General features: G+C 44.2%; 1 protein-coding gene across 1 annotated transcript in view; it reads left to right on the top strand.

The window, feature by feature from the left end:
• ANKH (ANKH inorganic pyrophosphate transport regulator) overlaps positions 1-26,415 on the top strand; it is a 116,469-nt gene that overhangs the window by 727 nt on the left and 89,327 nt on the right. The window lies entirely within an intron of this gene.

Genomic DNA, 26,415 nt, shown 5'->3' with positions numbered 1-26,415 from the left:
GGAGTCACCTGCTCCGAGTTGCTTTTTATCCCGGAACAGTTGGTTGGGTTTGCCGCCTGTCAAGGATGACTTTTCCAGCAGTCCATTCCCCCTCCCCCAGTTATTCAGCAGAGTTTCCCAGCTCTCTCTCTCCCTCTCTCTGGAAATTGTTAAAAGATAGGCGGGTTTGACGCTTCACCTATAGAAGGGTTTTTCCGTGCACAGTAGGAGTATTATGTAATTTGTGGTTATGTAAACCGTAGGTCTGTAAGTAAAATGTAGTTTCTGGTAGTTCAGGTGCGGGTTTGTTATTTATCCGGGGCTGGAGATGATGGTGATGCTGATGATGGGGAGATTTGTGTTTTCAGCCCAGCTATGGATTAGGGGTGTCCCCAGGGTGTCCTGGCAAGCGACCATTGATCATCTCTAGTTTAGGATTTGGGGGTGTGTGTTTTTTCTTGCACCGCTAAAAGGGGGGATACATTTTTGTTCGTTGCTTTCTTGTCCTTGTTTCTTTTCCATGTTTTTCACCATTTGTCTCCATGTGGCGTCATTGCAAAACTGGCGCTGCAGGCTCCCCAGCAGCGAGGCATCGGTGCTCTGCACTTAGCCGGTGGGGACCGTTTTCTCGCAGGGCCCCAGCGGGGTGCCGTTGCATTTTAAGGCCAGGGAGGGGGGGGGGCAGGAACGTGCCACCTTGATGTGCAGGAGTTGGAACTGGCCAGCGTGTGTAATGGGCAACACTCCAGGTGTTTCGTAGCACCTTATTTATATTCTTTTTAAGTCAAGACATTTCAGAGGATGTTTTATTTTTAAAATGTACCTATTTTGATGAACTTTTAGGTGTGTTTTTAAAAAATAAAAATAAAAAAAGAACCAGGGTTTTTGTTGTTGTTGTTTTCTTTTCTTTTCAGAAATGCGTTGGTTTGGCACCTCCTTTTGGTGAATATCTGCTTGCATTTGTTTGTTTGCTGAGAACTTCTGATTGATGGCTACTCTATAAGCTCCCTGATACTTAGTGACATTGTAAGCTACTTTTACTTCGAATTTTATTGCAGATAAGTGTCCGCAGTGTAGCACAGTCTCTAGAGACCTTTGTCTAGAAGCCCAGGAATTTCCTTTGATTAGCTACGATATCTTTTCTGTTGCCTCTGTGCCCTGCAAGTACCACCTCAGTACTTCCCTGCTGCTCCACCTTCTTCCTGCCCACCTTACCCTCTTGAATAATTCACTGGTGACTTTGGGCATTTCCTATCATCTGTGGAAAGGCTTTTAGACGCACATGTACTACATGGCACATTTACGGTGAGTCAAGTGCTGTATGTTCACCTGACCCTTTTACTATATTAAGGCTTATTTTCTTGGAGCTGCTCCAAAGGTCGTCAGCACAAGGATGCTCACCTGATCGCTTCGCCCTGAACTGTAGTGTGTGTGTGTGTGTGTGTGGGGGGGGGGGGTGAATTATATAGAGATAACTGGAGGAAACAAGAATATTCTTTGTCATAATAAATGACCTGAAGCATGTCATAGCATTGTCTCACATTTGCTTTGACTTTTTAAAAAATATTTTTATTGATTTTTTAAAAAATATTTTTATTTTTAAATACTTTTTATTGATTTCATAGAGGAAGGGAGAGGGAGAGAGAGATAGGAACATTAATGATGAGAGAGAATCATTGATCAGCTGCCTCCTGCATGCCCCGTAATGGGAATCGAGCCCACAACCTGGGCATGTGCCCTGACCAGGAATTGAACCGTGACCTTCTGGTTCATAGGTCATTGCTGAATCACTGAGCCACGCTGATCGGGCCATTTGCTTTGATTTAATACAAGGCTAATATTTGATTTTAGGGTAAGGGAAAGGATCTCCTGAGTTACAAAAAGGTGGGTAGACATAAGAAATGATTATAGATGATTTACCCTAGTGTAGCGGTTCTCAACCTGTGGGTCGCGACCCCTTTGGTGGTCGAACGACCCTTTCACAGGGGTCACCTAAGACCATCCTCCATATCAGACATTTACATTACGATTCATAACAATAGCAACATTACAGTTATGAAGTAGCAACGAAAATAATTTTATGGTTGGGTCACAACATGAGGAACTGTATTTAAAGGGCCAGAAGGTTGAGAACCACTGCCCTAGTGGATCTACTAATTCAAACTCATCTTTACAACATTGCTAACCTCATCATCATGGCTGACATAAGCAACGTACTAGAACAGTTATCTTTTTGCACAGAAGCAAGTTTTATCAACAAACAAATGTTATTTGAGGTCCTAATCCCTTAAATGCCGGCATCTTTAGGAGGGGAAAGGCTGCCTGGAAGTGGAGATATTTTATCAGAGTTAGGGGTGGAAAGATGCGGGGGAGAAAGCCATAGGTTCCCAAAGCCTTGCTTTGCCTTCTAGTAGCAGATGATAATTGTTTTGCAAAATGTGCAGGGTGAGAAGAACGGAGCTTATTTTTTCTTAATTTTAAATGAGGGAAGAATTACAGTGTGAGCTAAAGCATGACCTGCTCATATGTGGGTAATGAATACAAGGGCATTTATCCCAACTGCTTCCAAGCACAATAAAGGTGAAGAGAAATGCAGCTATTTGCAAAAAGTGGGTCTATGTTAAACTTTGAAAACATACAGCTCTTGACATGAATTTTTATTAAGTTCTAGACCAGTGGTCGGCAAACTCATTAGTCAACAGAGCCAAATATCAACAGTACAACGACTGAAATTTCTTTTGAGAGCCAAATTTTTTAAACTTAAACTATATAGGTAGGTACATTGTTATTAACTTAATTAGGGTCCTCTTAAGGCTTAGGAAGAGCCACACTCAAGGGGCCAAAGAGCCACATGTGGCTCACGAGCCGCAGTTTGCCGACCACGGTTCTAGACAGAGGGACACATGCAGATCTCTCCCATTCTTCTTTCAGAATGAGCGGGTGTATGACACCTCGGCCTGAGTGAACAGTGATTTCATATTTCAGTAATTGCCTAATCGTAAAGTATGGAGGTGACATGGGAGTGTAAAGAGCCATAAACAACACCTGGTTCTCATGCCTTTGAGATAATTAAGAAATGCAAAATTAGAAAATAAAACATCTCATCAGCTTTTAAGTCTCTGACTTGTCCAGGACAAAAGGATAGTAAAATCATTTTAAATGTTTCTTAGAGGAGGGTGTTTTTATGATTATAAACATCTCGCTTTGTGGTTTCTGTAGAAAATGTGGGCAGAACTTTTAAAAAAAATTTTTTATTGATTTCAGAGAGGAAGGGAGAGGAAGAGAGGTAGAAACATCAATGATGAGAGAGAATTAATAATCGGCTGCCTCCTGCCCCTGCTAGGGATCGAGCCTGCAACCCTGGCATGTGCCCTGACAGGGAATCAAACCGTGACCTCCAGATTCATAGGTCAGCGCTCAACTGCTGAGCCACACCAGCTGGGCCAGAACTCTTAAAATGGAAATCCAGCTATATAAAAGATTCCACTGAAATTTGAATAATCCGCACATATGTGATTGTGTATAGGAATTACACATTAATTATCTCAGCTATTAGTGTATCTCAGCTATTAGTGAGGAAGCCTGTAACAATCTATCCAGAGTATCCTGATTGTCTCCATGAACATTATCGGCATTGTATGTAGATTTCCCTGCAATTTCATAGCTAAATCAGGGAGGAACCCAAATATTATGGGCTATTTACTCTAACAAGACTACCAAAACCTATTACCATATTTTAAGTTTTGATGGTGGCAATCATTTAAGGAAGGAGGGAAGGTTGAATTCTACACTGAAAATAAAAACTATATGGAATAGAATGTCCTGCTTTATACTATTAAACCTAGGGACCATAGAAAAGAATGTGAATATATTCATTATTGAAAAATGTAAAATGACATTTATAGAGCCCAGTAGGTGAGTAGAATACTTTATGATACAGTATATCTAGAATTATCATTTTGTGTTTATTTTTATAGATTGATAATCAAAAGTACTAATTACTTCCAGTTTTTGAGCACTTCATATGTGCTTACAACAGCTCAATACATGGTCAATGTGAGGAAAGAATGAGAGGCCTAGGCATGTTACTTGTCCAAGATCACGAAGGCAGTGCAGGGCGGAACCTGGGTTCACGCCTATATCTGCCTGGCCCTTAGCCATTCTGCTCTCTGCCTTCTGTAGTTACACTCATACTGAGATAGGCCCAGGAGTTTTTATTATTTTTTTAAAATATATTTTTATTGAGTTCAGAGAGGAAGGGAGAGGGAGAGAGATAGAAACATCAATGAGAGAATCATTGATCAGCTGCCTCCTGCACGCCCCCTACTAAAGGTCAAGCCTGAAACCAGGACATGTGCCCTGAACAGGAATTGAACTGAGACCTCCTGGTTCATAGGTCGACACCCATGAGCCACATTAGCTGGGCTAAAAGCTAAGTTTTTAAATGACTGTAAAGGGGAAACCTTTCCCCTTCCAATTTATTCTACACTAATGGAATAAATTTCAAAATAATCTTTATTTTTCTAATTATAAAAGGTATATATGCTGTTTGAAGTTTGGTTAAGTATAGAGGGAAAAATAACTATAATTATGCTCTAAAGAAAAAAAAACCGTCCTTTAACATTTTGGATATCTCCTCCCAATCTTTTCTTTCTCCAACATAATTGAGGATCTTCCTCTGTTTCTCTCCCTTCCCCCATATCTTTTGCATAGCTGGATTTCCATTTTAAATATTTATTTTATATATATATATATACACACATATATATATATTTAAATATATATATACATTTCCCATATATTTAAAAAGTCTTTAAGTATAATTTTAAGTAGCATAATATTTGATTATATAAGCATACTGTAATTTCCTTTGTGGTATATTCCCCTATTGTTTAAATGGTGAGTTTGGGGGGGGGGGTGTTATTGTTTGTTTGGTTGTATGTTTATAATATAAAATTTCAGTGAGCCTCTTTTTTGTAATAAGGTGATAATGTTTTCTCTGACAACCTTGGGCTTTCTGCTTGGCATAACTTGCTGCCTATTTCAGCTTCTCATTCATACATAGAAAATGAGGTCACTCTCTTCTGGCAGTCCATATTTAGTCAAGGTCACAGTGACCTCCTTAATCCAACTGATACAGACTTCTCTACCAGTTCCCTGCACATGTACTTCTACATTTAAAGGATCTTTTTCGATGTACTTAGGAACGCAGACTGTTCCTAGAGCCATAATGGTATAATCAATCCTATGGTTAGTTTGTTTGCTCATTTATTATTATTTTTTAAAATATATTTTTATTGATCTCAGAGAGGAAGGGAGAGGGAAAGAGAGAAGCATCAATGATGAGAGAGCATCATCAATTGGCTGCCTCCTGCATGCCTCCTACTAGGGATCGAGCCCACAACTGGAATCGAACCTGGGACCCTTCAGTCCGCAGGCTGATGCTCTATCCACTGAGCCAAACCAGCTAGGGCTATTTGCTCATTTATTTATCAAGGTGGTTTGATGACCAACGTAACTATTAATTTGTCAAAATACTTCTTTCCAAGCATGTCCTTCACAAATATTCAAATACCACACACATCAAGACAATATCTAAATCCCTTTCTAGTAATATATCAAATTCTTTAAAAGCAGTTTTAAAAGTATTCTGTGTGCTATCATTTATGCTACTGTCGCACTTTGTAGTCGTGGCAGTTTTGTATTAGAGGTAAATAATTTGGTCTCTGTGCCGTTTCACTCTCACTGGTCTTTTTGAGGCAGTGAGGCAGAGTGTTTTTGGGGTGGGGGGACAAGAGACCATGTGTGTTGGAATAAATAAATCTCATTAAACTGCTGGTGTAACATACTTATGTGACTTGGATGATGTCTACATTTAAAAAAATCAGTCTGGAATTTTTTTAACATCTGTGATTCTATTAGTTGCTGTGGAGATGAATTAAAAATATAGAAAACCATTTTATGTGGGTATGAACTATCTATGTGATAACTGAAGCTTATCCTTTTTAAAAATATATATTTTATTGATTTCAGAGAGGAAGAGAGAGATAGAAACCTCAATGATGAGAGAGAATCATTGATCGGCTGCCTCCTGCACACCCCACACTGGGGATTGAGCTCGCAACCTGGGCATATACCCTTGACCGGAATCAAACCTGGGACCCTTCAGTCCGCAGGCTGACACTCTATTCACTGAGCCAAACCAGCTAGGGCTGAAGCTTATCCTTTAAAATGCAAATTATTGCTTTTTTCTTTTTTTAGTATGAAAATTATTGTTGCTGGAAATCTGTGTTGCACATTTCTCTATCTTATTAAATAAACATAATATACAAAATGTAACATAAAATATTTTTTGGTAATTTGTGAATGTCTGTTGTTGTATTGGGCAATTTTTGGATATACACTGCAGGTGATATTGGCACCAACCAATAAAGTAAAAATAATTCTATATAATAAAAGCCTAATATGCTAAGTGTCCGGTCTTCCGGTCATTCATTCAACCAATCAAAGCATAATTTGCTAATGATATGCTAAAGCTGCTCAACCACTCACTATGATGTGCACTTACCACCAGGGGGCAGGTAGTCAACTGGTTGACCAGTCGCTATGATGTGCACTGACGACCAGGGGGCAGATGCTTAATGCAGGAGCTGCCCCCTGGTGGTCAGTGCGCTCCCACAGGGGGAGCGCCACTCAGCCAGAAGCCGGGCTCATGACTGGCGAGCACAGCTGCAGTGGCAGGAGCCTCTCCCACTGCTGTGGCAGCACTAAGGATGTCCGATTGCCAGCTTAGGCCCGCTCTCTAAGTCATCAGTCAGACATCCCACGAGGGCTCCTGGACTGTAAGAGGGCGCAGGCCGGGCTGAGGACCCCACCCCGAGTGCATGAATTTTGTGCACCGGGCCTCTAGTAGTCTTACTAGAAAGAAAGTAGAAAATAAGAGAAAGAAGAAAGAAAGAAAGAAAGAAAGAAAGAAAGAAAGAAAGAAAGGAAGGAAGGAAGGAAGGAAGGAAGGAAGGAAGGAAGGAAGGAAGGAAGGAAGGAAAAGAAAGAAGAAAAGAAAAGTAGCTAATGCATGTTGACTACTTGCTTTTTAATTTTCTGCTTTGGATTTGCTCTGGGTACCTAAACTTCATTAGCATTCCATGAAATATGAAGAGCAACTAATTTTGGAGGCCTCCTTTGGGAAAAAACATCTATCCTCTGTGCCTTTTGCCTTCCTACCCTCTGCGGATTTTGTTTCTGTTCTAGAGAGATTCTAGAGTTACCAACAGTGACGTGACCTGAGCACAAGAGAAGCGTTGCCATATTTCACACAGCCCCTGCCCTCAAATTGCTTGGATCCGGGTTAAGAAAACATACATGAGCCCTAGCCAGTTTGCTCAGTGGATAGAGCGTCAGCCTGTAGACCAAAGGGTCCTGGGTTTGATTCTAGCCAAGGGCATGTACTGCAATTGCAGGCTCCTTCCCTGGCCCGGGCCCTGGTCAGGGCACATGCAGGAGGGAACCAATCAGTGTGTTTCTCTCACATGGATATTTCTCTTTGTCTTTCCCTCTCTCTTCCACTGTCTCTAAAAATCAATGGAGAAATATCCTCGGGTGAGGATAAGAAAGAAAGAAAGAAAGAAAGAAAGAAAGAAAGAAAGAAAGAAAGAAAGAAAGAAAGAAGAAGAGAATGTACACGAAACACCTTTGCAGTCAGCACTGTGGGGCAGAATGTCTAATTGCACAGTGCAGTTGATGATAGCATATGGCGAGGTGCTCGGAGATTGCAGTAGAGCAGCAAGAGTGTGGTCGAGGCAAGCTGTTTAGACGTAGTTCTCATCTGGAGGTTGTAGCCTCTGCTTCTAAATGGACAGCACCCATCTGAGATGGTAAAGATAGAAGGTAGGTAAAGTAGCCGACTTCCTATCAAGCCCTACAAACCCAGATTTTGTTCTTCATTTTTGCTATTTCCATCGTGTTGAAATCATTCAGCTGCTATTCCAGCAACCAAACACCACTCGCAGTGCTGAGGACAAATGAGCTGAAAATGACAAAGACAATAGCTATCTCTGTCAACTAGAAGACGTATGCATCCCCGCTTTCTGGTTCTGCTATGTGGTTGCTTCTTCAGACCGAAAGTGTTTTCTAAGTCCATCTGAGAAGGGGCATAAACTTGATTATTTGTCAGGGCAAAGAGGGTGCTTATTCCCCTAGATCAGTGGTCGGCAAACTCATTAGTCAACAGAGCCAAATATCAATAGTACAATGATTGAAATTTCTTTTGAGAGCCAAATTTTTTAAACTTAAACTATATAGGTAGGTACATTGTTATTAACTTAATTAGGGCCCTCCTAAGGCTTAGGAAGAGTCACACTCAAGGGGCCAAAGAGCCGCATGTGGCTCATGAGCCGCAGTTTGCCGACCACGGCCCTAGATAAAGAGTTATCAAAGAACAGGCTGCCCATCTGGTTCAGGAAATGCCATGGGGTCCCTAGACAGATGGACCAACTTCATTTCTAGTTGGGAGGAATACAGTTTGGTTTGTTAACTCACAGTTCCTGGCTGGTTTCAGATTTTTTATGGTGTTTTGATCTGACTAGATGGATATGGTGAGGCTTTCAATGAGTCAAACACCTTTGGCGCTGTTAGAGGATTGCCTCTCTGTAAAGACGGGTTTGCTGGTATGAATCGGCAGTCCTCTTATTGACATGTGTCAACATCTCTGTCCCCAACCTCAGGGCTGGAGGAGGGACTGTGTGTGTGGCTCCTTAACCTGGAGCTTAAGGAGGTGAGAGGCAGCCCCATGCACCTCCAAGCCCACGTTCCCAGCGCACTTCCGATGCCCCGCCAGTGTCTGCAGGTTGCCTGTAACCCATCAAAGCACCTGGACAGAGTCTGGCAGTGGAGACGCTGACTCCAGACTGGGAGGATTTTAAAAGCCAAAGTGGGGACCCCTGGATAAGAACTTTCAAAGATGACTAGAAAGGTGAGGCTCTTCTGGGCATGTAGTTGGAATTAAATGGCTGAAAAGCAGAATGTCTTATCAGTAGGAGCACAATGAGCCAAGAAGAAGGGGCAGAAGTTGGCCAAGGGGATATAATTTTCCTAGCAAGGGAGAAGTGAAGGTAGCTTATTTTTTGAGACCCAAGGAGGACTAGCTTTCGGGATCAGTAGTCTGGTCACTCAGGTTACTGTCTTCCCTCAATGAGTCCACACCGATACGTTTTAATGTTATTAAAAATACAACATTAAGTCTAGGGAAGTATTTGAGTCCCTGACTGTCCCTTTCTAATTTGGCTTCGGTATGTGGGTGTTTTGTTTTTAAAGCTGCTTTTTAGACCCATAAGAAATCCGTGTGCTCTTGAATGCTGCTCCACAGCAACCCAATGCACTGGGCCGTGCATTTCAATAAAAGGACGTAGTAGTGTGGAGAATCTAAAACAGCAGATTACAAAAGGGGAAAAAAAAATTGTCTGACGGTCTGGGAGCTTTAAATGGCTTGGCAGGAAATTCACCATGACTAGGGCAGAGAGGCCTCCCACAATGCGTAGCCTAAACTTGACATTCCAGGAAGACAGACTGAGCTGAGGAGAGTAACAAATAACCACAGACATAAGAGGTAACTTTCACCCTGGCCAGTGCCGAAGCCGGAAGGACACCTTGCACGCAGCCTGAGTCTGGCGTCTTGGCTCCAGACTCCACACTCAGACGTGGTTCCCTGGCCCGTTCTGAGACCTTGTTTCTCCTCTGGGATGGGTATGGTCCTTGCCCCGCCCTTTTCAGCGTTTCCTCACCAGGAGCCCGGCGTGCAGTCAGGTTGTACTGCTTTCTGCTCCCACACAGCCGCACACCTTTAGGTGTTTCGCCACCTGGCCTCACCCCTGGTGGGCGGTGTACCAAACCAGGGCAGGTTCCTGGCACCGTCTGCAGTTTGTCCACCATGCAGTCCCCAGACTTCCCCAGACAAACCAGTGTTTCCGAGGCCAGGACTTATTTCCAGGGGGTGGTGGAGACCTACCGAAGAGTCCCTCAAGCAGAGGGTGGCAGTGAGCTCAGAGCCTAACCTGCAGAACCACTTTAGTTTTTCTAACATTCTTATTTACTCTAATTTCCTTTAGGCACAACCTGCCTTCTTTCAGGAGAGGGGGCTGTTTTCCTCTCATCTTTAAAAATCAAAGTAAAATTTACATACAGTGAAATGTACAGATCTTATGTATACAGGTCCACAGGTATTGACAAATGCCCAACGCCTACCTGTACAGAAGCCACACCCCAATCAAGAAGGTGTGGGACATTTCCATCAGCCCAGGAGGTTCCCTTGCACCCGCCCCTGGCCACAGCCACTGTTCTGAGTGGAGAGCCTTTTGAATTGCTTGTGCAAAATGGCACACAGGCATTTGGTCCCAGATAACTGCATTGGGGGTCACTGATGTTATTACTCTGTGTAGCACTGTTATTCTTTCCCGTCGCAAAATGGGGCTCAAGATTGTGAATTTTCATGGATTTAAAGCAGCTAGACTCAGAGTTTGACTTTGAGTAAAATAATTTTTTTCCTTAATTTGTGCTATTTGGTGCTTTTAATTCTTCCATTGACATACATCCTTCAATTGTATGAACTGCTGATCATTTTGAAGTTCAGGCATGCTTAAAATTAAAAGTCTGCCTAGAAAGCTAACATCATAAAACAAAACGTGACCTGTACATACAATAAACATTTATTCAACCCTAAAAAGGAATGAAATTATGATGTGTGCTCCAGCATGATGCTAATGAAATAAGCTAGACACAAAAGGACAACTATTATATGCTTCCACTTGTCTGGGGTGCCTAGAGTAGTCAAATTCATAGGGCCAGAAAGTAGAATAGTAGTTACTAGGCTTTAGGGAGAAGGAAAAAAATGGGGAGTTATTTTTTAAAATATATATCCTTTATTGATTTCAGAGAGGAAAAGAGAGGGAGAGAGAGAAGAAATATCGGTGATGAGAGGGAATCATTGATCAGCTGCCTCCTGCACACCCCACACCGGGGATTGAGCCCACAACCCGGCCTTGTGCCCTGACCCAGAACTGAACCATGACGGTTGCACAATAATGTGAATGTACTTATGCCATTGAACTATATTAAAAATGGTTAAAATGATAAATTTTATTTACATATGTATATTTTATCAAATTAAAAAAAAATTTTTTCATTAACTCATTTTTTTCCCATATGTTTCAGCATGTTTTGGACCAAATACGTACTCTGAGTGAGGTCAGGCATAAGCTCAGAAGGCAAAGGATTGTGTTGGTTTTACTTGCATTTTTCTGGGAAGATACCTGTCCCTGCAGGTTTCAAGGCAGAGAAAATGCCCTGCGCGCGTGCGTACGTGCGTGCGTGCGTGCGGGCATTTGTGTGTGTGTGTGTGTGTGTGTGTGTGTGTGTGTGTGTGTGTGATGAGTTCAATGAGCCTCAAGGAGTTTCCTTCCCACAACTTCCCAGTGAACATGTGGGAGAGGAGAATGTCCTGACCTTTCTAGGTGCCCAGGCCTGCTCTAGACACATGGGGTGTCACCTTGCCTACTTTATTTATTTATTTTTTTACATATATTTTTATTGATTTCAGAGAGGAAGGGAGAGGGAGAGAGATAGAAACATCAATGATGAGAGGATCATTGATCGGCTGCCTCCTGCACTGGGGATGGAGCCCGCAACCCAGGCATGTGCCCTGACCGGGAATTGAACCGTGACCTCCTGGTTCATAGGTCAATGCTCAACCACTGAGCCACGGCGGCCAGGCATCTTGCCCAGTTTAAGCATGAATTGAATAGCTGTGCCAGGTCAGCCTCTCTAGAGCAACCTGGCTCTTCTGGCTGATGGCTCATGCTTAGCATCTCATAGGAGATTTGGTATTGGCTATGTTCTTGGGATACGGGAGCTAGTGACATTTAGGAAGATGGAAGAGAAAATGTTCTCTCTTTCCTACCACCATGACCACGGTTTCCTCCATCTACCCTGGTCTCCTTGCTATTACAGGCCACCTTAGAGGAAAGGGGGAGAGCAGAGGGAGAGGGGAAGAGGTTCCTGCTCATTCTGAGGTGCACGTGGCTGCTCCTCCGAGGTTTTCAGCAGTGGTGCTAGCTGACCACAGCGTGGCTGAGAGAAAGAGCACCCACTCCTGAGAGTCAGGACCCCTGGATTTGACCTCTGTCCCTGCACCCACTGGCCCTATGACCTTGAGCAAAGAATTTGACCTCTGTGGGATTCAGCTTTCCCAACTGTCAAATGGGGATAAAGGGCTTACTTAACCGTCTTGTGGAGGTGTAGACCAAACAGAAACTGGGCACAAAGGTGCTTTGAAAAGTGTGAAGTGTTGCACATGGGTAAAGTAGTATTGCATAAGACTTGAGCCTGGTATGCTGCTGCTACACCTGTTTATTTTTATACATTGACTAACTGACTTTTCTTGCTTTTCATTGATTCAGTGACTTGCATAAAGGGGATTTCTTAAATTAGAACCAGTTGGGTTTAAGGCTAGCTGAAGCATGCTGGAGGACAGATGCTGGGACACTTGGATTTTATAATATGTGTATCAGCAGTATTGTTGCTGCTGATTGTGTGTTTTTTTTTAAAAAAAAAAATAAGTTTGTATTGATTTTTACAGAGAGAGGAAGGGAGAGGGATAAAGAGAGAGAAACATCAATGAGAGAGAAATATCATCGATCGCTGCCTCCTGCACACCCCCTTGTGGGGATGGAGCCCACAACCTGGGAACTGACTGGGAACTGAACTGGTAGATCCATGCTCAACCACTGACCCACACCAGCCAGGCTTGTTGCTGCTGTTTTTTGTTTGTTTTTGTTTTCATACTTTGTGGAAAATACATTTAAGGCTGGATTTGTTCAGTATAGGTTTTTTAATGGAATTACTTGGATTTAGGCAACGTACTTTTTGAAATGATGAGTTAAATTTAATTTCCCTTTGATTATAGGCTGTTGTTGGACACAGCTTTGGAGGAAGGTGGCTACATATACCACTGACCCCTTCTCTGATCTAGACTTACCAGTGGGAACGAGCTTTTCTCTGTCTTGTTGACAATCATGGCAGTAACACACCAAGGTGTTTGAAGTAATGTATGGTGGCTGCTTAATGAGACGAAGGTTATGCCTCACTTCCCAGGTGCTAATACACGATTTGGAGTGTTTTCACTTTAAATAATGAGCACTATGGAACATAGAGTCAAAGGCGTCTTCATGAGTGAGCTCACTCAGCGAAGGTTTCTTGGACACTACGTCTTAGGCAGTCACTTAGGACAGAAGAAGAAAAGGACCGATGCAGTCCGGGCCGCACAGAGATTTACCCGAAAGGCAAGCAGCCAGCAGGCGCTTACCAAATAGTGTGGTCAGGTTTGGGACAGAGGAAGAGCAGGGTGTTCAGAGGATTTGTTTCAACAGAGGGTTCAAGGTTCCTCTTACAAAAGGAGCCTTTAACCCATCATCCTAAGGGTCCCGGAAGCTTTCTGTTCAAGCAGAGACCTGAGACCTAAGGCCGATGGTGTGTCCCTATCCTGGAAAACCAGGGAGTTTCGGGTGAGGAAAGACCGGTGCTTAGTTTGGTGCTTAGGTGCTTAGTTCAATTGGAACAGGGCAAGACCAGGAGGGAGCAGGTGGCGGGATGAGAGGGTGAGCAGCACCCCGTCAGCGTAAGGAGCTAGGCCTGGATCCTGAGAGCCCTGGGAACTGGGGAGGTTTCTTCGATGGGGTGTGGTCTGATTCGCATCTTTTGAAAGATAATTTTGGTTTCAGTGTAGCTAATGAATTAGAGGGAGGTGAGACCAGGGGCAGGGAAATCCATTAAGAGGCTCTTGTGGTGACTACCAGAGAGGTGGAGGTGGCCTAGATTCTGGATTAGGCATGGGTGGGCGGGGGGTGGGGGGAGGTGGGGGGGGTGGGTGGGAGGGTGGGGGGGGGCGGCTAGAAGCAAATGGATTTTGGCCGCATATGATTGGGGTGGGAGGGGATGGGCGGGTGAGGTCACCACCAAACTTTAGAAGAGCTTTGGGAGCGAAGAAAATGGGTTGCATTTCAGTCACGTTGTTTCTTTAATACATTTAGTGAAGTGTTTTAAATTGCTTGCCTGAGAGAGAATACAAGTTATGCATCATGGTGGGAGCCAGGATAACTACTTAGTGTCTGGATAGTTTCTCCCCCCACCCCCCTCGCTCTCTCTGTCTCCCAGCCCCCTCCCTTGACCTCTCCCCACCTCCCTTCTTCCTGGGGCAACTTCATTAGTTCTCTGTAAAAGGGAGATTTTTGTATTTTTACCTAAATGCAAATGCTATAAATATTTATTTTTTTCTTTCAAAATGTAAATCTACTTCATTATAATGTAGTCAGTTCTCAGCCATTTGCCTTAATGAAACAGTCCTATGGATGATTCAAAAACATTTATGAATGTTTGGCCTTGGAATACGCTATTAGGACTTGGAGGGAAGTCCTCATTTCCCTCCGCATCACCTCATCAAGCTCTGCTGAGGAGAATGTTAGAGTTGGGCCAGGTGCCTGGTGACAGGAGAGGTGCCATCTGGATTGGCTCTGCTGCGCTGCCTCGGTTTGCTCTGTCTGTACATTAAATGTTTACTGGGTAAGCAGCAGGAAGCAGGCTAACCTTGGACCGGCTCCTGTCAGGGCTGTATGTTTGTTTTTCGTGTTGTCCTCAGCTTATAGTCTGGTTGTAATTCATAAAATGATTTTAGAATGCATTTTCCTATGGAAATAATATTACAAAATCATGGTTAGATTTCCAGGCCACTCCACCACAAGTTATGTAGCCCCAAGTATTATTAAAATATTACATATCTGCCAGGAAGAGGAGTACAAAACCACACTGTTAGAATAGTAGTCACAGGGAAAGCAGTCATATGGAAATCTATTTCTTGTCTTCGTTGACATTAAGAACAGTTGGTTTAATAACAATGAAAGGAAGGCAAGGTGGTGCCAGTTGGGAGGGGGGAAGGTTGGTGCCACACCTTACAGATTGGGTTCATTTACAATCAGCTTCTTCTGGATGCACGTGACTCTGGCTGTGAGCACGCTAATTGGAGTGCCACACGCTCCCAGGGATGACTTGACAAAACTTGGAAGAGAGGAGGATGGATGTGAAACAGGTCACCCTGAGCGGAATTAACGAGTGGGGCTGGGGTGAATTCTCCGGAGTGGACTGAGAGACCAAGGGCAGAGGAGCGAGAGACTGGATGGCCCTGTGGGCTGCTGCAGGATCCTGCTGCCCTCTGACCCTCAGCAGGGTCGGCTGTGGGTGGTGAGCCAGGGTGGAGGAGGCTGTGTGGGGTCAGCCCTTTGCATGTGAAGCTGTGGCCTGTGACTTGCCACAGTCCGAAACGTGCTGGTGGTGAGCTGTCTGCTGGAAGGCAGTGTTAAATGCTTCACACGGAAAATGACCGATTTCTTTATGGTTAGAGAAACACTTGTCATAATCAGTATCTGCCTGGATTTAAAGTTCCTGTGATGTATTGTTCCCCAGCCATGTCTTGCACGCCCAGTTAATTTCCAAGGGCCCTGCCACTTCCATGTCGTGTTTCCTGTTCCCTGATCAGTCTTTCAGTGGCATTCAAGTTCTATTTTTAAATGTATTCTTGCTATGTTTTCTAGTGAGAGTGAAATTTAAAAACACCTACCTGCAGTTAGACTTAGTGGACACAGTAAGACTTAGGCTTACTGTGTCTCCATTCCATGGACATCTGCAAAAAGCAGTAGTTAAAAACAGCAGTTAATAGGAAGAAATCATAGCAACCAGGAAGAGCAGAATTTTCTGTAATTAGACCACGTCCATATTGTAAAAGAAATACCTCTACTCATATATATTCTATTCAAACACTCACATATGCTTACATTCACATCTTCTTTATTTTAGAATCAATCAGTATAATACAGATGCCTTAGATTGAGAGTATGGAAAATAAATGCTTAAACCCTTTTCTTTCTGTTTACTTGAGCAGAATTGGGCAGTCTGATTTAGGATGTAACAAGAGGAACATTGCCCTTTCCCTTGCCTGGCCCACGCTTCTCATGCGTAGAGCACTTTATAGTTGGTACATATATTCTCATTGCATGTAATAGTGGTTCCACAACGCACAGGCCCTGCCTGGGAGCAGGGGGAGGCCACCCCCAGCCTCACCTATAGAGGACAGGGGAGCCCGCTGGCCCCAGCGCCCTAGGCCCTCCTGCGAGGAGAGCTCCATTTCCCTCCCGCATCCTGGCAGGTGCTTCCTAGCGGGACTTCAGGGGTCCCCTCAGGAGTGCAGAGGAGCATGGAGCCCAGTCGTGGAGTTACAGAAAACTGACCCAGAGAGCAGAGAGGCAGCCAGGCTCAGAGCTGCGGACAGCCCACAATCGTGCTTGAGGCAAAGGGCCACAGCCCATGGACAGCTGTTCCTTCTCGGGATGCTTCTGAGTCCCAATTGAGTCCTGACCTCCTCCCCATCCCCTGTTTGAGGGCCTGCTCTGCCACAGTGAGGAGGATGGGTGCTCCTGTCAGCACTGGGGGAATGGGGGCGGGGGGGGGGGCGCGGGGGGAGGTGTCAGCACAGGCCTGGCAGGTGCAACGTCACCTGCAGGTTCTGCCCAGGCTCCTGAATTCTGACCTTATACACACAGCTCCCTAATTCCTTAAACATTCATGACGGGTGGCTCTGCCTTTGCAAAACCACTGGGCCTTGTTTCACCCGGCCTCACCCTGCCCTCCTCAGCACTAACACGAGTGCCCCAAGTTCCTTATCTAGGCTGCAGAGTGCTGTTTTCTTCCTTCCTTTCTTTCTTATTTATTTTTATTTTTAAATTAAATTTATTGCCTGGCTGGTGTGGCTCAGGGTTGTGTGTCGACCTATGAACCAGGAGGTCATGGTTCAATTCCTGGTCAGGGCACATGCCCAGGTTGCAGGCTTCAATTCCCAGTAGGGGCCTGCAGGAGGCAGCCGATCAATGATTCTCTCTCATCATTGATGTTTCTATCACGCTCTTTCTTTCCCTTCCTCTCTGAAATCAATAAAAATATATTTTTTAAACATGTATCGGTGTAAACTAGTTACTAACATAATTTTCAGGTGTACAAGATTTTAATTCTACCTCTGTGTACTCTGTTGCGTGCTCACCACTTGAACTCTGATTTCCTTCTGTTTTGACCCCCTTAATCCACTTCACCCTCCCCTGAGTATTACTTTCTTAAAATCTAATCATCAGGTGAAAAAAATACTCAGTGGGGCTCTCTGGGCTTTAATTGGCTGAACCTCCTGGCAGACATTACACTTTTCTTTGCTTTTCAGCATCTTTTCATAAATCAGGTGTCTTTTTTTTTTTTTTAAGATTTCTTTTTCCTTCCAAGCATTCATTAAGTTCAGATTAGGTAGCCTGCATGTCTGTGGTGATGAGTTTCTTGCCTTTTCATGGCAGCGGCTCCAGAAGAGGCCGAGAGAGTCACATTTATTTCACCTACTGGGAGGCGCCAGGGCTGCTGCCATCGTCCGCTGCCTCCTCCCGTCTCTGAAGTCCATCCATCGGCACATCTGTCTCCTCATCTCCCCACGAGCCCCTGAAGGTGGGCTGGTGTGGGGCTCCTTCTTGACCCTGCCTGCTGGTTCCTCCCCTGCAGCACTCAGCACAGAGGAGGAACCTGAGAAGGTGCTGGAATAAAATAAATAGATGAAGTGACTAGATGCCTGAACATAGAAGCGACAACAAATGCAGCTTGCTCAAGGTTAGTGCAGGTGTCCCATCTTCTGTCAGCTGAAGCACATCTGTCCCTCTAAACGAGAGGACAACAGAATTTATTATGTTTCCTCCTGTGCACACTCCCCGTGCATGCGCTTAGCTCAGGGGGTGCGGCAGGAGGATGTCGATGTGTTAACGTGCAAACAGAATGGCCTCCCTTCACTGCCACATTGAGTCTGGGACCCTGTCAGGGAGGGCATCGCTAGTGGCATGGACTTGATACTCGGGTTTGTCTACTGGTTGTCATGTAGATACCAGTGGCACTGACTACCCTGACAAACAATTTTTTAAAAATATTTTTTTTATTGATTTCAGAGAGGAACGGAGCGGGAGTGAGAGAGATAGAAACATCAACGATGAGAGAGGATCATTGATCAGCTGCCTCCTGCATATTTCCTACTGCAGATCAAGCCCGCAACTCGGGCATGTGTCCTGACCGGGAATTGACCATCGGATTCATAGGTCTGCATTTAACCACTGAGACACATTGGCTGGGCTATTCTTGAGTTTGGGTGGGAATTCTTTCCTGGTGAAAGGAAACATGTAGAACCAAGCCTTTTGCATGAAGTGATTTCACCTAAGGGAAGAAAAGTCAGGGTGATTTGAGTGCCATGGAGTTGCTCCTGGTGAGAAGGAGGAGGTGGGAGTGCAGGTGGGAGGGACGCTGGAGCCCTCAGCCCCGAGAGTCCACAGAGAAGACCAGCTTCTCTCCAGGGGTGCATATCCCAGTGACTGTGGAAGCGGAATCATAGGGGATGGCAGTCTGGTCTGATTGACATGCATGTATCTCCATCCAGGGAGAGGGATCATCCCGCACAGCCATGGCTAGGAATTGGACTGAACAGACCAGATGCAGAGCAATTCTAATGAGAAAGAGTGGTTATTATGCTAGCTATTCTCTCCCAGTAAAGAGCATTCTGCACTTGGCACTTTTGATCGTCAGAGTGGGCTGTGGCCAAACCGAAAAGCTTTTAATATGCCATAATAATATGTAATCATAATGGCAATGTTATATGGCACATCCTAGCATGGAATCCAAACAGAGAATAACTAATAAGTAAACTAATGGCTAGTCAGCAATATTGCTATTAAGTCTCCTTCACCACTATCACCACCTATTAAATTTGTAGGGAAATAACCTGTAATAAATTTCCACGCAAAGAATGTTAACATAAATTATGGACTATCTCTATAGAAGCAAAAGTGCATTGGGGACTTAACCTGCCTTCCAAAGTTTATAAAGAAGAAATCTTCCCTCTAGTACTCGTATATCCCAGTTCCTTAGCCACTGAGGTGGAGATGCCAAGTCTAAAGGGAAAAAATGGAAGTAGGAGTGATATGTTTTCAAAACACAATACTGTTTGGTAAACTAAGGCCCTGTCTTCCTTACTTTTTAGGTTCTTAAATCAGTGACTACATGACCTTGGCAACATTTTGATAATTTTCTGTGGTTCTCTGTAAGGGGTATTTCCCTTAGCATGATGTAAAACATTATGGATTGTTTCAAGTAAGCCAGATTTAAAAGAAAGAAAAAAGGATGGTGTTCCATTTTTAAAAAAAAGAAAGTAAAAACATTAGCAAGCAAAGCATGGATTTGCCATAAAACTGATAGGAGGGCTTTGAAAATAAAGCCTGCAACCCAAACTGGATGGGAGTTCATCTTTTAGCAACTCTAGGCTCCCATAGTCTACATATTATTATTTCTACATGCCAGAGTGTAGAAGTAACCTGTTTATGCCTGTGCTATTATTATTGTTATAGGAATGGACTATTCCTAGGCATAAAAGCATTTTTGTTCTTTTATCTTCTCTTTGAGGTGTGTTTTGTTTGTTTGTTTGCTTTTTATTTAAATTTTTTTTGGAAGGCTGGGAGGGTGGGGGGAGGGGGAGGGGGAGAATGGAGGAAGATAAATCACTATTTTTCTTTTTCAAATAATTTATAATTTAACTTTTCCTCATAATAAATAGCATTTCCTTCCTAATAATTACTACTGCTTTATCACAGAAAGGTGCAAAATGACACACGAAGATTCCTTTCTCTTTGAACAGAGTGTAACATTTTAAAGAGCAAATCAAAAACCCTTATTGACTTTTTTGACTGTCGTTTCCATTGGTTTCATAGTGAGCCTTGGTTATTTGGAAGCATGTGGTCCCCATACTGAATGAGAGAAACTCCTGATCCTAAGGCGTTGTCAGGAAGACCGGAACCATATCTACAAGCACGAAACACATGGGCCCTTACGTACGTCCTGGCAGCCTGAGCATCAGAGTGTCCCTCAGCTGATGTGGCCCAGGCAGTCATGGACCGAAGCACAGCTGAAATGAAAGGCTTGCCCTGTGCCTAGGTGGCTCCCGGGAATAAAGAGGCGGCCCTTGCCACACCATCCTTCTTGAGTATGACCCTTTTGTTCACTTAGCCGCACTGTGAACTTGCTGCTTCTCTTTTGCCTGCATGTCCTGAAGGATTACACACTACCTCCCTTTTTAAAATTTTTCATTTATTGTTTTGAGAGAGAGGGAAAGAGAGAGAGATTTATTGTTCCACTTATTGATGTATTCATTGGTTGATACTTGTATGTGCCCTGACCGGGGATTGAACCCACAACCTTGGTGTATTGAGACAACGCTCTGATTCTAACCAACTGAGCTACCTGGCCAGGGCAGACTCCCTTCCTTCCCCCTCCAGTCAGGGCATCCTTCTAACAGCAGGTATTCAGAGCACAGTGGTAGCAGCCTCCACAGCAAAGTCAATTTTATTGTTTTATTTTATATTTGTAAATATTTTTTATTGATTTCAGAGAGGAAAGGAGAGGGAGGGAGAGATAGAGACATCAATGATGAGAGAATCATCCATCAGTTGCCTCCTGCAGGCCCCGACTGGGGACCAAGCCCGTGACCCAGGCATGTGCCCTGACCGGGAATGAATCACGACCTCCTGGTTCATAGGTTAATGCTCAACCACTGAGCCACGCCCACCTGGCAGCAAAGTCGATTTTATTTCAAAAATCATTAATAGCAGTTTTTCCCCCTCAATGACCTCAGTTTACTGGCTACATAATCATTCATTTTGAGGTGCCTACGTTTACCTCTTTGTCTCCCCCCCCCCCCCGCCCCCCCCCTATATGGTTGAAAATAATACAAAGAAGATTTTGCTCTTGCCCACTGTGCTTTTAGTGGTTCCCCGGCCCCCTTGCTCTCCTTAGGAGCAGGCACTGCTTGTGATGAAAGGCCCTTCATCTTACAAGACAACCTGCAAGGCTCCGGTTTGAAAAGCACCTGATTTGAGACTCATTCTCGGCAGTGCATTTCGCCTTAGCCGTGCACCTCACCACTTAAGTGTGCCCGCTCCCTCTCAAATGAGTGGTGCGGAGGGACATGAACTAGTCCCGATAGAAACAGCCCCAGAGCAATCGGGAGGTGCGTATCTACGGTTTTGTCATTTACTCTTGAACTTATAAAATGATTTAAAAAAAGAAACCCTCTGAAAAGCCGAATGACCAAAAAGCACTTCCGAGTGATTATTAGATAAATCTGTCCACGTCTTGTCATAGTCCAAGCTCCGTCACACCTGATATATGTGAATGCATTGTAAAGGCGGCTGTTTCCTACCGCTCCGTGTGCGGGACTGTTGTGTGTGCTTGTTGTAGGGAAACTAAAGGAAAGCGGTGAGGGTGCCTTCTTGAGCCCTGGAAGTAGAAGTCTTAGACAGTTTGGTAGCAGTCCTTAAACTTTTAGAATTATAATCACTTCCTGGCAGTTTGAGGTGCTACTTCAAGCCTGATTTACCAAAAGATACTCACAAGATTAGGATTTAACTGTGTTAAAATAAAAGTTTTACTAGAATCTCTTAGCTGGTGAAAATCCATAGGGATTTTCTGTGGCCACAGTTTGTAGTACCAGGGTGATTAATCCATTACTTTTGGCTCATCGCTAGTCAGACATACCCTAGGTCTTCTTGCACCTATCGTCATTGACCAGTGTTGTAGGATGTTAAAGCCACCCCACAGAACCCAGTGTGGGGAGAGGCACACTGGGCTCTGCCTGGCTCCCTGGATGGGTTGGAATCCTAGGGGAACTCGAGCACCCCTGTGTGGTTTCTCCGAGGGCTGGGCCCAGGGGAACCTTCTCGAAAGTCACTGCCAGCCCAAGTGTTTGTGTAGGGGTTCAGAAGACCCTGTACATATATGGACTATATGACAAGGCCAGGAGGCACTAACATCTTATGAGGCACTCTTCCAAGATAGCTCTTCCTGGACACACACCCCTAAACACACACACACACACACACACACACACACCATTTTGATTACTTTATGTTGCCTTCTTATATCTTCTTAACGAAATCAGAAAAGTTAAAAACAAAACAAAACAGAAACCACCATGTGTTCTGCCGACAGTGAAGCCTTAACCTCGGGAGGGTTGTCTCAGGTATAGAACCAGGGGCGGGGAGATGGGGGGAACAACTTGGCTCATTTCCACCCAAACTAGGCTCTCACCATAGTCACTCATTAGGTAGACAGGTAACATGATGCTTGTTTTTTTGTTTTGCCAAAATAATGAAATGGGGGAGTTACTGGAAAGCATGCTTCTGTCAGCACCATTAATCTGGATGTTAAGTGATCAGATGCGTGGTTCAGGTCTCGCCTGAAAGTTCCATAGTAAAGAAAGGCTTTTCCCCTCCCATGCTTATGTACCCAGGGATGGGAGAGCAGGAAGAAGTGACAATGTGATCGGTTGGAAAGCAGTTTCTCCCCCTGAGGGAAACATTTTAAGTAGAAAAATGATAGCCACCTGATGGTTCCAGAGCTCCTGGAAAACGGTCCTAGAAATACCGGAATCCTGGATCCAGACAAAGAACATGTTATACACAGAGAAGGCGGGGCGGGGGGAAGGGGGGAAGAGTGCAGGGAGGGGGGCACAAAAGACAGAAATAACTCTCAAACTCAGGCAAATGAAAAATCCTTAAGGTGTGAGGAGTGCCAACCAGCACATCCCAGATCTGCAAGGTCTTCTTGTGCGCCCGTGAAGCAAAATGTGGCGGCTGGTGGAAGGGGTCCTCTTCACACAGCCGCCTGAGTGAGGCATGTGGCTGGGCTTCCGCGTGCAATTGAAAACAGAAAAAACAAAAAATGTATCCTTGACCTCCGCTGTCCTCCAGATCTGAGCTGTAGCCACGACCCACTAACAAAATGGAAATAGCCACAACGAAGGCCCAGCAAAGTGAGAGCGAGTCAGAAGAGCTGGAAGGCCGCAGTTGAGAAAGAAACAGCACTGGTGTCTTTTAGGTTGAAGAACCTCTTCTAAACAAAAGTTTAACTGCTGCTGAGGAGCTAGGAGCCAAGAAGTCTGAAGAAAGCACTGAAATAGTGCATGTAGCTAGAAACACCTTAGGCCAAAAGTGAGGTCAGGGAAACTTGGCAAGTAGAAGATAATTGTGTGTTTAGGAAATACGCGAGCCTGTTGGCTTATTGTGTAGAGAAAGATGGACTTCAGGAGAGAAACAAAACATCAGGATTGTCTAAGACTGCCAACCTTGGGGAATCTTAAAAAGAAAAAAAGAAAAGACTTTATGTCATAGCTAAATTCGGGGGAACTAAGGCCGGAGGCAGAGGGAGACAGCTCCCGCAGCCCAGCTAAGGAAGTCGCCTGGTCTGTAGCCAAGGCCGCTTGCTCTCCTGTCCCCCAGCGGAATCACAATGGGAACAGAGTGTGCCCGGCACAGGACACGGCTGCGCGGCACAGGTGTTCGATCTCAGCTTCTTTATGTGCTCTGCCCTGTGTGTCCAGAACATTCTGCTCTAGGTGCCACTCCTGAGAGAAGAAGGGGAAGTAAATCTCCATGAGTTGGTGACATGAGCGGTCAGTCATGGCTCATGGGCACTTGGTGAATGGAGGACACACTTCAGTGTTTGTCACACTAAAGGTTTTTTTTAAAAAAAAATTATTTTTATTGATTTCAGAGAGGAAGGGAGAGGGAGAGAGAGATAGAAGTATCCCTGATGAGAGAGAATCATTGATCGGCTGCCTCCTGCACGCACCACGTTGGGGATCAAGCCCGCAACCAGGCAAGTGCCCTGACTGGGAATTGAACCATGACCTCCTGGTTCATGGGTCAACACTCAACCACTGAGCCACACCAGCAGGGAGCACTAAAGGCTTTGACACTCTGCAGGCCTGGATGACCCGTTCATTTCAGCTCCCCTATGTCTTATGCAAAGTGAGGCATAGCTGGTTGCTAAGGCCCTAGAAGGGCCTGAACCAATGGGTATGCTCTGGGCCAAACCACACTACCCAAGACTGAACCACCGAGGCTGCCCCAGGACTCCATAGAGTTGCTGAACTGGTGTGGGCCTCCCAGGCCAGTTTCTGAGCATGTTGCTTGGTCACAGCTGGTCTCTGTACTTGGCCTTCAGATCTGCCAGTGAGCTGAGCTTTACATGTGGTTCACTCCTACCTGAAACCATCTCCGTACCCAGCAGGTAAAGAGATGATTGGCAGGGCGATGAGACAGTGAGAAGCCACACCTCATGCTTAGGGAGATCAGCGCTATACAGAACACAGCAGCTAGCTGTTTCATGTCACCAACTTGGTAGAAAACTGTAACAGAAGCAACTTTTTAAATGTGGTTCTGACCTAGGACAAAATGGAAAATGATGAGTCTTGCTGGAATAATATAATGTTCCTTCCTAGAAATCTTTGAATTGTATCTCAGATACAGAAAGAGGAAAGAATGAACTGTTACAAGAAAAATTGGGGGAATTCCTTATTCTGGCTAAATGCTCTACTTGCTGAGAATGAAAGATTGTTGGAGTCTCTTTATGAACAAATCTGTCCATAGGATGTGTGGTCAGGACGAAAGCAAAGTGTTACCACCCATCGCTTATATGGCTCTTGCCATGTAAGAACTTGCTTTTAAGAACTTTCCATAGTTCAATCTCCAGTCGAGGCATATGCGAGAGGCAACCGATCGATGTTTCTCTCTAACATCCATGTTTCTCTCTGTCTCTCCCTCCCTCTCTCTAAAAGTCAATAAAAATCAATAAATAATTTATAAAAAAATAACTTCTCATATATTTTCTAGCTCATTCTCTGACGGTTTCTGTGACATTCGTAGACGTTGTCACTAAATGTTGTGGACAAGGCCAGTATGGACAATTGTTTGTTTTTTAATATATTTTTATTGATTTCAGAGAGAAAGGGAGAGAGAGATAGAAACATCAATGATAAGAATCATCAATCATCGATCAGCTGCCTCCTGCATGCCTACTGGGGATACAGCCCAAAACCAGGCATGTGCCCCAACAGGGAGTTGAACTGTGACTTCCTGGTTTATAAATGGACGCTCAATCACTGAGCCACACCATCCAGGCACCTTGGATATTTGTTATGCTAGCTCACAGAAAGGTCAGGTACCGACCATTTTCTCTGGTTCAACCTGCAGTTGGTTGCATGGTGCTTGATAGTCAAGACCAAGTTTCTACTTCTGATAGTGTGTGTCCCATCTTCACATTTTTCACAGGTGAAATTAAACCCTGGGTCCTACAGACACCCACGACATGCATAAAGTGTCTTATTTGTGGTGCAGAGTTAGAATATGGAGCTCAAATGCTAACAAGTGAGTGCCATTAGGACTTTCGTTCTGTTGTCCAGTGTCTTGCAGTTTCTTCCAGGAAAAGGAAAATCTAGGGCTTGGCATTTTCTAGTCTTGATTTCAGGCTAAAAGTAATATGAGTTTGGAGACTGATCAAAATCTAGCCAGCCTTGAAAATAAAACCAAACAAAGGCTCTTTTATATACTTAAGATGAAAAAAAAAAGTTTCTCTCTGGGTTTTGTTCTAACTGATAAAACTCTAAGAATTCAGTCTAGACGCTTACCTTTGACAGAATGCACCCGTATATTGTGCTACAAGAGGTACGCCAAAACCGTGTGTGTGTGTGTGTGTGTGTGTGTGTGTATGTGTGTGTGTCTTCAACTTACAAGGTTTTTAATTTAACTTATGTTAACATTTTTAACCTGTGTTCAATACTCTCTATATTAAGGATTAAAATGAAATAACATAATCTTTCCTTTTCCAGAAATAAAAAAAGTAAGTCTGTATCTTTTCTAATTCAGCACTTAGGTTTAAACCTAAGGATGCAATTTAGGAAGTGGAAAATGAGTGCCATGGTCACTATGGCAACTCACACATACATCTCATGCTTTATTCTCAAGACCTCGCCCCTCTGTTAAACTTTGTGGATGGCACTAGGCTCAATTTGCTAAAAGTGCAGGACAGATTAAGTCAAAATCACTTTCAGGATCTTTGCTAAGACTTTTATGAATAGTTTTCATTTGGGTTGTTGTTCAAAGAGATCCTCAGACTGTTTACAAACACCCGAGTCCCCAGGGCTCAGGCCTGTGGTGTTCTTTACCTTCACGTGGATAGTGATTCTCTTCCGAGGCCAACATATGTACACCTTTGGGGCCAGGAGGGGTTTGGCTGGGGTTTGCCTGCGCACACCTACGGTTTGTATACCCTGGCAGAAAAATTCACACTGCAGAGTGCTTTGTTCTGTGCATTAAGTGACTTACTGGAAAAATAAAGTTTCTAAACTTTCCTCAGTCAGAAAGTATGCAAAGAGTCATCTGCCAAATAAAATAATCCCGTTGGAGTTAAGCAAACAGCTCCTCCCTTGGGGACCCGTTGTTA

This window comes from Myotis nattereri (genome assembly GCF_964212035.1).
Source record: "Myotis nattereri genome assembly, chromosome: 4".
Classification (NCBI taxonomy): Eukaryota; Metazoa; Chordata; class Mammalia; order Chiroptera; family Vespertilionidae; genus Myotis; species Myotis nattereri.
This window is presented reverse-complemented; position numbering and strand designations above follow the sequence as displayed.